We start from the raw sequence: 10,950 nt of genomic DNA, 5'->3' as shown, positions 1-10,950 counted from the left end.
ATATCAGTGCCGGTCTAATCAGGCTCGACTGTTGATTGATTTCAGAATATTACGATTAATGATTGAGCTCAAAATATTACGAATTAATACTGATACTTTATCAGTGCCAGTTTGTACCTAACCGGTACAAGGTCATCACGACTATCTCAGATAGTCTTCTGAAAGAGGGAGAAAGAAAGAAAAAAAGCAGTTCACACATGGGAAGAACCGAAGAAGTTACCGTCAGAGAATATAGCTGCTTTTAGGGTTCACGCATGCGCTACTTCAGGATTGGAGGACGTACCCACCCCAATCGAAGGATCGAGACATCGAGTCAAGTCTCCCAGGCTCCCAGCCGGTGTGGAAGGTACCAGATGAATGCGCTTTCGGCAAACGTGTAACCGCAAGCTTACCTTTGCATCGATTTATCAATCCAGCTAGGCAGCTAGTAAGATGCCTTGATCGATATTTGCAAATGTAGGTGGAGCAGTCTGAGCAACGGCAGACTGCTCGATCGGTCAAGTACGTGTGTGATTCCGGCTGCGGTTACGACTACGATATTTAGCTCCATTTTGCCGGTGATTTGACTCTCTGATATTTAGCTTTGCTGAAGCAAGTTTTCCTGATCAAGTACCCGATCATTTTTATGCATGATCTGCACCGAATAAGAACTTAATTCGTCTCCAAAATGCTTCCATGCACAATTAACACCCCTAGTTGAAATTAGGAGCCCGACATTTTGAACAATTTATGTGGGGAACAGATCGACAACAGGCAGCACAGATTCCACGCCGAACTCTTTTGGACTTTCAGGGAACGAGATCGACTTCCATGAATTTTCTGTTGGTAACCATTAGGTCTTTAAGATGTGTACACACCATAAGACTAAAGTATACACGTGTATTTTTAGATTTTACCTTTTAGTTTTCTTCTTTCCGAGTGTCCCCAGAAATGGGTTAATAGGATGCACAGCTACGGCAATGGGTTAATAGGATGCACAGCTATGGCAAAAATTGGGCTATTCTTCTTCTGCCTCATTTTCTCATCAGATCAGAGGTTGCCAATGACTGCATGAGTTGGTTGTGGAGTTGTGAATGACTGCAGTTAGTTTGTCGTCTATCATCACCATGTTTCTCATATCAAATACCCCATCGGCCTCGTCGGATAATCTGCTCTTATCCAATCACGGAGCTAGCCCAAAATTTTACCAGCACTAGTACAGAAATGGTCATCAATACCTGCCTAAAAACATCATCAGTGATGATTTTTTAGATAATACTAATTACTCGGTACTGATAATTATGGATCATTAGTGCTAGTTGTATAACCGACACTGATAATTAGTCTCAATGGTCTGTGATATGTATCAGTGCCGGTACCAACCAACACTAATACATATCATAGGGTCAAACAAATCTCGCATTTTAGAAATAAAAATGATTTCAGCACATATGCAGCTTTCTCGTAGCATTTACATTACATGATACAATATTTCTAGGTATAGCCTGCGCTTGCACTGGCATGTTCCTCACCCAACAATTGAAGTTGTAGTAGTCTTAGCTCAATGTCTGCCAAAGGGAGATCACATATGTAGCACATACATAACACTCCGATGGACAAAGAAAAAACAGACAAAAGAAAATCGGTTATTTTTTGCATTAGGCTGAGTTAAGTAGGTACTTAATTTCTTTATAGCTATTACATTTTGTAATTAGCTTCTAAGAGCCCATGTAATTGCATTTTACTTAGCAATATAAAAATCAAAAAATGCTGCAAATTTTGTGTCGCAGCAAAAAAACCTCCTGTGCTTAAGTGTGTTTGCGTGCATCCTGGTTTGATTCTGACATAGAAGTCCACTAACAAGAATTTGGGATTAGAGTCATGCAATTAGTTAGTTAGTTAGTCGTGTTCGAGATGAAAACAACATGATTTTGTGATTGATTAATCTACCAAGTCTTAAAGTTAGATCTCCCCTAAGCTCCTGTCTTTTCACTTAATTGGATTCCTTTCTTTCTCCAATTGGCACCAAGGGTTTGACTGTAGATATTCTGTACGTTGGTGATAATGCGTTTGCTTTCGCTGATTGCCTGACAAAAGTTCAGGTAAAGGAAGGGCCCTTTTGCATTAAATTTGATTTTGTTCTGAACTTTTTGTTGGTGAAATAGATATGAAAGATGGTGAAGATTGACTAGATGTTAAACCATATGAATAAACTTGACAGTCTCTATGAAACCATGCACCTATGCAAGGTTCACATTCTCAGTTATAAATTTACTAGGGAACCATAGAAAAACCAAATTCCAAGGTTTGGATTTTTGCAGTTTTTTGAAACGAGATCTTCTAACAAAATTGAAATAGAAAACTGACCAAATTTTCTGAAAATTCCATAAATCACCCAATTTTTTTAAAAAATTGCAGGGTTGACCCATTCAAATGTTTCACTACTACAGAAACTATTTTCAGAGGCGGTTCATAATCCATTTTCACAGGCATTTAGTGCACCCGTCTGTGATCGAAGACCTGTGAAAATTGATGATTTTTACAGGTGTAAAATAGACTGGCTGTGAAAATCTATTTTCATAGGTGGTTCACATAAGGAACCACCTGTGGAAATCGGTTTTCACAGGCTGTTCCTTAAGTAAATCGTTTGTAAAAATGGTTTTCACAAGTGGTTCTCTTAAGGAAGTGCCTGTGGAAATGGATTTTCACAGGCGGTTACTTAATTGAACTGCTTGTGATAATCGATCTCCGAATTGACCTTTTTTTCCCAAAAAAACAATTTTTTTAACCCAAGGAAGCCCCACGGTCATGCCGTTGCAAGTCAACGGCCACGCTATATTTTCGCACTGTTTTCAGTTTTTGCGTTTCATGGGAACCTCCCTCCCCTCTACCCTCATGCCTGAACCGCCTTACCACCTCACCTATCAGGCAACTGTGATTGAAACGGGATATTTCATCCTTTTAACCTTTTACGCTGAAGGTTTTTACAAGCGGTTCTCTTTAGGAACCGCCTGTGGAAACCGATTTTCACAGGCGGTTCCTTAAGTGAACCGCCTGTAATAATTGCTGTGAATGTGAACCGCCTTCAGTTAACGGCATAACTTTTTCAGACGGACTCTAATTTGGACTTTTTTTTTTGACTATACAGACATCTGTAGAAAAAGTAACATCTGTTTCTCCCTAACTTTGTCAAGTTCAGCAATTTTTTGAGGCAAAAAATGACTTGAAAGATTGAGTTCTCGCCCCTAAAAATTTCTGCACTATTTTCAGAATAAACTTCTGTGTACATAGCCGTCACCTCTTACATCAAACTTGAGCAAAAATATACTATGGTTCCTATTCTAGTGATGTTGAGGTGAGAAAAAAATAAGAAAAAATAAAATAAAATAAAATAAAAAAATTTATGGCCATGCTAATGCTTGATGACACTTTTTAGATAAAGGAAATATTTCCGGCCTTTTGCATCCTCCGATGCATACAGCCCCATAATGTTTATTACAAAGTCTCGACCTGAACGATTAAAGGACCAAAAGGAAAATATTTGTATCCTACAAAGCAAATAGACTCTTGTTCATTATTACATAGTCTCATTATAAGAATTATCCGCATAATCTATAATTAAGCCGCCACCCATGCTTGGCGAACATATCTATGCTTGATGACACTTGATGCTATTGTTATCACTAGTACTTCTGTAAGTAGAGTTTTGTTATTGATAGTGGGGGTCTTTGATCTTCTTCTAGTTGATCTTGTTAGAGATGTTGAAGTTGGTAGTATTCTTTTTCTTCTCTGGATTTACTTGCTTTAATAGGACTTACGGTAACAATAGCATATGTGTGATCGAAACTTATGTGTAAAATTTTAACTGTTTATTTGGATACATAAATTATCTTAAATAAAAAAAATTGAACTACAAAGTTGTATATGTCGTCCAGGGCTACAATTGTCATATAAAATTTGTCTCAATCCGAGTTCGTATGAAAAAGTTATGAATTTTTTAAGAAAAACTATCATCTATTTTCATAGGAGGTTCCTTATATGAATCGTCTCTAAAAATAACCCTCTATTTTTATAGGTGGTTCACATAAGGAACCGTCTGTGGTAATAGTCATTTTCACAGCTGGTCCTTATGTAAACCGACTGTGTTAATCGGTTCATTTCCACATGCGGTTGATATATGGAACCGCTAGTGAAAAACCCATCTATGTGCTCTTTGATTCGTCTAATTAAAGCATCCCCCACTTCTTCAACAAATTAGTAAGATTAGTTGTTCACCAATCATCGACAATAGTGATTATCAGTGCTGGTTCATAACAATAACCGATAGTGATACAAGCTCCTCGTAGCCCGGTGGCTTGTAGGTCATGAAGCTGATGCACTGCACTTTCCTAACGTTGTCGAAGTCGATGATTCAGAAGGAAATTAACCACTTTGCATGTTCAGAGCTCAGAACACAAGTCTAAACTCTAAATTGAATTCACAGAACGAATGGTTTCTTCGATCCAATCTTATCGCTCACCTGTAGAGGAAGCTCTTGTCGTGTAGGCCGACGGCGATACAATCTTATCGCTCGCCATCTCCACCACCGTCTCCCAGAGCTCCCCCTCCATCACCATGGATAATGAATGAAATCACAACTAAATCACTGGAACAAAGGCAATGTGCTAAAAGTGCCATCAGAACCCTGCTTAATCTCCCATGATGAATATAGTAGCAAATCAACAATAATTTTGAATCGATGCAACATCACCACTGATCCATACATATTAAAGAACAAACACATCAGAGACAAGTTAGAGAGAGTTTGGTCACACCCAGGATCCATGTTGATCATATCGCATAGTTCGATGTTCACAGCCCAATCCGGGCCTACCAGCATGTCGTTCGTCGCCCTCTCTGTGCATGCCATAACCGTCAACCTCTCGGCAGCACAAACCACCACCACGACCACCTCCAAAACCCTAAATCATGTGCCAAGAAACGCCTGAATCAGCACTAAGATCCCACCTTTCCATCCTAAGAACAACAAATCTCACCCAAAGAACCCATCTTTGACCCTCCAAGAACCCAAATCCCTTACCAAATCTAAGCGAATCGCGACCCTATCATGGATAAGCAGCATAAGGCATGGATGCTGGTGGAGATCTCCATCCAGAAAGTGTGGAAGAGGGAGTTGAGGCTGGCGAGCACATGCAACTTGATCTCAAGTGCTGGCTCCTACAGCATCGCCAGCTAGGCCTTGGTGGCAGTGCGCTTGGCCTAGCAGCAAGCACTACGTGAAAAATAGATATGGGTGACGAGTCATACCCGTCATAGGTGACGAGTCCCATCCCTGTCGCTCTGAACGCGTCACTAATGACTAGTCATTGGTGACGGGTAAGGACCCGGCACTAATGAGGTCATCGGTGATAGGTCATAACCTCGACCTGTCACCTTTGAGCGTCTCCCATGTGCTTTGATCGCAGACATAAGTGACAGGTAAACTCTTCATCCATCACTTATGTCCCAATATAAGTGATAGGTAACTAGGTTACCTGTCACTTTTGTCTGTCACACATGTGCTAGAGGGAATATATAAGTGACGGGAATATATAAGTGATGGTTACCCGTAACTTATATATTAACATAATTAACAAGTACATATGTTACCCATCTTTTATGTTTATGGTGTCCTGCTAGATTGGCCTGCTTCCTGGCTGCATCCTAGAGCGTAGCCAGGATTTGGCAGTCATTTTCTTCCTACAAACAACAGCAACGCATCCAAATTCATAGAGACAAACACACTTATATAAGAACTCACTTCATCACATAATCACAAAGGTTACAAAGTTATAATCTATTCATTACAGAATCACAAATGTTAGAAAGTTCCGATCAACTTATATTACACAAGACATCATAAAAAAGGGATTCTATAATGGAACTCACCGTGTGGGCTGATGACTTGAGACACCATGAACTCAGTGATCTGTCGTTGAATCTTCGGGATTGCATCGTTGTCGAAAAAAAGAGCGTCAAATACCTAGCATAATTTGACACGTAACAAATATCATGTTACCATAGAATTACACTAATTACGGAAATTAGTTACGAATCATCTCGTATTGAACTTATATCAGGGGATTTGAGATCCTTCATGCGGAGCGTGAGGAGCATGTTCCACGCAATATAGAATCCGCAAGCGTTGCCTAGTGGTTTTTAGTGGCACTACTTTTAGAAAATTTAGTGCTAGATCAAAGGAAAAAAAATAGCAACAGAGAACCTGGTCTTGTGTGTCAGTCCGTGGCCGTCTTTCTCGTTGTAGTCAGGTTGAACTCGAAGGTATTTGTTAAAAGCCCTACATAAATAGGGATTGATTAGGGAGCATTTGAATGTTAGAAAAGTTAAATATGTATACTAAGCTAGACAGAACGTATGTGTCGAGGAGTCCTTTTACAACACTGTAATCATGCTCTCAAAGTTTGCCTTTTCGTCCTACTGGTGTTGACAAGTCGAGGTACCACACTAAGTTCCAGTTGAGGCAAATAACCATTAAGATCCAATGGCCACCGGTGTTGTGGGCACCCAACAGGTAGTGCATTTTGGAATATTGTTGCATTGCCCTAGCCATTTGGACCACGGCGAAGTCGGGGTGAAGTTGGATGACCGATATTGTAATGGCCTTAGGGTCAAGAAATGCGATGGAGTCCTTGTTCTTCTTTATTTATTTTATCAAGTGTCTACAAATAAGAACACAGTTTGATTCAAGACTTAGTGGTATTAATTAATGAATATCCAGTTTCAAGGGACTTACAATGCGAAGAACCATAATAAGGATACATCCAGGCCATCAAGGTTGAAGAGGTCATATAAGTCATTGAAACTCACAATGGAGTAGCCGTTGTCTTTACTTAAGAAGTGTCATCGTTTGTATTGTATGACTATGGATGTGTCATTGCTGTCGTCGTTTGATACAAGCTTGTCCCGCCCTTGCTAGGCCATCTACCGTCATCATGGGCTTACCATATTTGAGTTTTGTGCTGGCACTAGTCCAAACTGCTCCAATGTTCGTGGCCTTCCTCACCAGTACAATGGCCTTCGATATATCTGGCATGTGCTTCTTAGAGCCTTTCTTCTCGACCTTCTTGTTGTTCTTCTTTGGGCTCTCTGGGTGAGACAGAATTGGATCTGGAAGCGAGGCTGCTAGATGCAGAGGAGAAGGTAATAAAGCCGGCTTCTCTGAAGGAGGAGAAGGCAGTGAAGCTCGTTCAGACTGGGATGCACTAGAGACCACGATGTCACCCCTCTTCCACTGGATCCTTTGACAAAGAGCTTCACCCAAAGTTATGACTTCATCATTGGGGGGGGGGGGAGCTCCAACACGTGATCGGCGGCATTGCTATGTACTATGTCCACCATAACCACGGCATAGCCTGCACGTATCGGGACTGTATGTAATATACGGATACCTGGAAGCACCTGATCCCTTGTAACTTCGATGTGATATCCGCCAGGCCGGATTACAAGGCTGTAGAGCATGGGCCCTTCTAGCAGGTCAATCATACCTAGTTCAGTCACCGCAGTAGCTACTTGTTGCTCGACCTCCTTTTAGGCACAGCTACTCTTCCCTGCAGCTCCGGGGCTAGCTTTTTGGGGCATGGAAATTTGTATTCCCTGTGATGCAAGCTGTTCCATGATGCTTGCATAAACTTTCTAGGTGATGTTCCGTGTAATTGCATCCACGTCCACTGCAGACCTCTTCCTCTTCTTGTACATCTCGATGTCATGGAGAAAGCTGTATTTCCAGCCCTAGGAATTTGATACACCTCGCACTCGACCTGGGTGCTCTGGGTTTCCCAGCGCCGTTGTGAGAATATCATGTTCCATGAATCAGGTGAAAGAACCTTAGCTGCTTATGGCTACCTTTTCTTTGACTTTTTCTGCAACTGTCTGGATTTTGTTGTTTCTGAATGTGATTTCCCCGCTTTTGGATAACTCACCCCTTGCACGCAAATATGACCGCGATCATCCCGAGAATTGGAACCAAGGATTCTCGTGGCCTTCTTTGACTAATTTTTCATCCTCTCCTTGCCATTTTGCCCTTTTCCTAGTGTACCCGGTTGCGCCAGTCCTATGGTTATGCTTGTTCTTAGCCCGAAGCTGCTTCTTCTCCTCATTCTCCATTTTGAATTGCTCAGAGTTCTTCATCTGCACAAAAGCATCCTAATCTTCCTCTTTAAAATGCTTGTAGCTCTCGAAGGGCACCACCCCTTTAGCCAAGTACTGATTCACAAGCTTGCTCTTAAAGCTTCGGTGAAGTTTTGCGGTCGCTTTCATTGCTGCGTTGGCCGCGGCAATCGTTTGACACTTGCTCATGTTTCCAGGGTACTCTAGATACTCCTTGACGACATTATCGAATAAGTCTCTCTTTGCTTCGTCACTGAGGTCATCAAACATAGTTGTTATCAGCACCCTCTCCCGAGCAATGAGCCCTGTTACCCTCCAGAATCTATTCAGGGCCTTTTCATCTGTAGGCAGCCCGTCAGCATCGATTCCCGTGACGGTAACCTTGTCCATCGGCCACTGTGTTTGTGTCATTTGCTTTAGGGATTGCGCACTACTACCAGCTATCTATCTTGAAGACTACACTTCCGCCATCTAGAGAGAAAATAAGGGGAGTTGATATAAACAAAAAATATTCCTCCATTCAACAAGTATAAACTGCATTGACTCATATAAATACCTCTTCGACAGGATTATATTCTTCGTCTGTTGCCCAACAGTGGCTCTCCCGCTCACATAGAACAGGGCTTAGGCTGTGATACTAGCTTTCGCTGCTGTCGAAGGAGGACGGCGGGTGCGGACTTAGGCTCCTATCCGCCCCATCTTGTGCTAGCGTGGCCTCTAATGCTAGCATCATCTGTGCTTTTGGTTTCTCAAGGGTGACAGTTCTTTTCTTCCCCATGGAAATCAAGTATAGTATATTCTGTTCTCAATAGAGGAAAGAAAAGGAATCAAGGTTACTACAAACTGCTCATGTTACTATAAACTTACATCTTAAGATGTCATCGCTCAAAAGAGGTGGTGGAAAAACACAAACAGATAAGCCGAATCAAGAAGTTGTGGTCTTTGCAATCTTGCTATCCTAGGAATCATCATGGTTGGGCCATGCCATAGTAATTCAGAGATTAACTATCATAGGTAGCTAAATCAGAGTTCATACACACACACACACATATCATATACATGATCATGGAAGCATAAGTTGTCCTCGTAAAAATAGATAGAGCAGTAATCATGTATAGATAATTGTAGAACTGAATAGTAGGATGTGAAGTTAATATTTGCTTGCTCTCAAAAAATTCTAACAGCTGGATCCAAAACTACAAAAGTTTACTCCCAAGCTGATCTCTAATCAAATCAAAAATTGAACAAGAAAATGAGATCACACCTAGATAAAGATCCTGAGCACAAATTCTCTAAAAATGCTACTACTTCCTAGACATGGCTACTGAGCAGGTGCATGAGCACTAGAAAAAGAATCAAGCACCTACATACCACAAGACTAGGAGCACAACAGACCAGCACAAGACAAGCAACACAATAGACCAGCCAAACAGTAAACTGATTGACTACAAAGCCTCAAAAATTGGTATCTAAGAACCGACCAATAGGAATCAAAGTGCAAAAACAGCTACTGCCCAGATTGCAGTAGCAAAAGGAGGGATTTCATCAAATTGATTGAACTCCTCCTCATCAACGACGTTTGCAACTCCGACGATGTGTCTTTTCCCAGCGCGAACCACATGGTGTTTCTTCTTTATTGTGTCAGTCACATAAAAGATTTGAAGAACATCTTTAGCGAGTACGAAGGATTCAGACTTGTATCCAACATGTTTGAGATCAACGCTAGTGAATCCATACTTGTCATTAGTGATGCCCTTTGCCCCATTTATCCAACAGCACCGAAATAGGGCTACATTGAATCTCAAGTATTTCAACTACCACATCTTCGAAATACGCCCCTCTGCATGCCATTGTCATAAGCATCTATACGGCCACCACTGTTCTAGAATATGCTCTTCTCATCTTGGGCAACTGTGTAAAATGTGTATATGTTTATATCGTACCCTTGATATGTCATAATTGTGTATATAGGGCCCGATACCAATTTTTTTTTATCAGAGCACTTGTAAGAGTACTCGATTGTTTGATTTGATCTCGAAATGATGTCGTGAACCTTCGCATATGTTGCCTCGTAACCCATGCTTCGGTCTACCCCAGATTCTCTTTAAGTAGCATCAACTTGTGCTCATCAACATATGGGCACACTTCGCTCAATAGTTGCAACACGAGGAAATGAGCTTGGTCATAAGCCTTCAGATAAGGAGTTATTGCCATCTTCCCCAGAACTCTCACACCTGCGAGCCTCCCCTCATGGTGAGACTTAGGCACGCCAATTGGGTTATTTGGGTCAATGTAATTAATATACCACTCCAATGCCTCTTCTGTCGCGTAACCCTATACGATGCATCCCTCAAGAAATACTTGATTCCTTACGTACGACTTGAGAACTCCCATATATCTCTCGTATAGAAGCATGTGATGCAGGAATATGGGGCCAAGGTAGTGTATCTCCTTCACAAGGTGAGCAGTGAGATGTACCATGATATCGAAAAAGGATGGTGGGAAATACACCTCAAGAATACATAGATTCTCAAAGTGTCTTCTTTCTATCTCCTCCAGCGAGTCTGGATCGAGCACCTTTTGTTTAATTGCATTGAAGAAAAAGCACAGGCTCAAGATAGCCTCGTGAACCTTTATCGGGAGAATATTCCTAATAGCTACCGCAACCAGTGACGTCATCATCACATGGAAATCATGAGACTTTATCATGGCAAAATTCATTTTCAGCTCCTTCATTGAACAAGTCTTCGATGTTCGACGAGTAACTAGAGGGAACTTTCACACTATGTAAGAACTCGCAGAATT

Source organism: Phragmites australis, chromosome 9 (genome assembly GCF_958298935.1).
Source record: "Phragmites australis chromosome 9, lpPhrAust1.1, whole genome shotgun sequence".
In the NCBI taxonomy this organism is placed as follows: Eukaryota; Viridiplantae; Streptophyta; class Magnoliopsida; order Poales; family Poaceae; genus Phragmites; species Phragmites australis.
This window is presented reverse-complemented; position numbering follows the sequence as displayed.